The sequence below is a fragment of the Anoplopoma fimbria genome, chromosome 4 (assembly GCF_027596085.1).
Source record: "Anoplopoma fimbria isolate UVic2021 breed Golden Eagle Sablefish chromosome 4, Afim_UVic_2022, whole genome shotgun sequence".
Taxonomy (NCBI): domain Eukaryota; kingdom Metazoa; phylum Chordata; class Actinopteri; order Perciformes; family Anoplopomatidae; genus Anoplopoma; species Anoplopoma fimbria.
In genome coordinates this window covers 16,836,504-16,839,144 of record NC_072452.1, presented here as the reverse complement: position 1 = coordinate 16,839,144, position 2,641 = coordinate 16,836,504, and positions in this window count along the sequence as shown.

The window sequence follows — 2,641 nt, the reverse complement described above, 5'->3', positions numbered from 1 at the left end:
TGACTTTTTTTTTCGACATACTATTATGACTTTTTTTGGCAAACTATACCGTCACTATTTTTTGCCATACTATACTATGACTTTTTCCAGATACTATACTATGATTTTTTTATAACCTTCTATGACGTACTATACTATGATTTTTCTTTTATGACTTTTTTCGACGTACTATATTTATGACTTTTTTTCGACATACTATAGTATGACTTTTTTTTACCATACTATATTCATGACTTTTTTTTACAATGCTATATTTATGACTTTTTTCGACATAATATACGATGACTTTTTTATACATACTATAGTATGACTTTTTAACGACATACTATTTATGACTTTTTTTTGACAATATATTTTTTGCCATACTATACTATGACTTTTTCCACATACTATACTATGATTTTTTTATGATGACGTACTATACTATGATTTTTTATGACTTTTTTCGATATACTATATATATGATTTTTTTTTCGACATACTATAGTATGACTTTTTTTTACCATACTATTTATGACTTTTTTTGACCATCATGACTATATAATATGACTTTTTTCGACATATTTTTTTACCATACTATAGTATGACTTTTTTTTTATAGTATGACTTTTTTATGACTTTTTTTGGCAAACTATACCGTCACTATTTTTTGCCATACTATACTATGACTTTTTCCAGATACTATACTATGATTTTTTTATAACCTTCTATGACGTACTATACTATGATTTTTCTTTTATGACTTTTTTCGACGTACTATATTTATGACTTTTTTCGACATACTATAGTATGACTTTTTTTTACCATACTATATTCATGACTTTTTTTGACATCCTATAATAAGACTTTTTTCGACATACTATACGATTACTTTTTTTATCATACTTATTTGTGACTTTTTTCGACATACTATAGTATGACTTTTTTTACCATACTATAGTATGACTTTTTTCGACATACTATATGATTACTTTTTTTATCATACTTATTTGTGACTTTTTTCGACATACTATAGTATGACTTTTTTTACCATACTATATTAATTACTTTTTTCGACATACTATAGTATGACTTTTTTTCGACATATTATAATATTTTTCTTTTGACTTTTTTCGACATACCATTTATGACTTTTCGACATACTATAGTATGACTTTTTTTTACCATACTATATTCATGACTTTTTTCAACATACTATACTATGATTTTTCTTTTGACTTTTTTCAACTTATATAGTATGAATTTTTCGACATACTATAGTATGACTTTTTCGACACAATATACCGTGATTTCTTTTCTGACTTTTTACGACATACTATAGTATGACTTTTTCGACACAATATACCGTGATTTTTTTTATGACTTTTTCCGTCATGCTCATTCCGTCTATGACTTTTCTTTTCTGACTTTTTTCGACATACTATAGTATGACTTTTTTTCGACATAATGAACTATGACTTTTTTCAACATACTATACTATGATTTTTCTTTTGACTTTTTTCAACTTATATAGTATGAATTTTTCGACTTATATAGTATGACTTTTTTCGACATAATATCCAATGACTTTTTTTACCATACTATATTTATGACTTTTTTCGACATAATATACGATGACTTTTTTTACCATACTATATTTATGACTTTTTTCGACATACATAGTATTTCCGACATGATTTTTCTTTTGACTTTTTTCAACTTATATAGTATGACTTTTTTCGACATACTATACTATAACTTTTTTATGACTTTAATCGACATACTATGATTTTTCTTTTGACTTTTTTCGACATACTATAGTATTCATTTTTTTCGACATACTCTAGTATGACTTTTACCATTATACTTTAACTTTTTTGTCATACTATACTAAGATTGTTTTTTCTGACCATTTTCAACATACTATGCTATGACTTTTTTCGACATATTATACTATGACTTTTGTAAAATGACTATATATTTTCTTTAATGCTTTTTTGGACAAGCTATACTATTTTTTCCCCGTTTTTTTAATGATTATTTTCGACGTTCTGTAACCTGACTAGTTCATGTTTTTTGACATGCTAACCTATGCCTTTTCAAGCCATTGAAAATAAAATTCTGATTACCGATTTCTTTTTTGACTTACTATATTATGACGTTATGACATCCTATACCAGGGCTTTTTTATGAAAAGACTTCTTATTTTAAGACTTAAATGTAACTTTTTGTCAGATTTCTTATGGCATACTGTACAATGTTTTTTTTAATAATTTTTATGCCACACTATACCATGACTTTTGAAACTAGTTATTTTATGACATAATACACTTTTTTACACATTTTGTTGAAATTGACAATATGCTATGACTTTTTTTATTATTTCTTTATGGCATACAATATTATGACTAATATTATACATTTTCATGACCTTCTATACTGACTTTTTACTGCATCTTTTGTCGATGTTTGTTTAAATGCATACTTCTGCTCATACAAACTAACATATTAATATTTGTTTACATTTATGTTTGAACTGATTGTGCACTTGAGGCTTTATGAATTAAGTTAAATGTAAAACAAGAATAAAAGGAGGGAGTAAAGGAAGAAGGTAGTCTCTTATTTCACCACGGCAAGAATACATGTAAAAGGAGTATCTTTG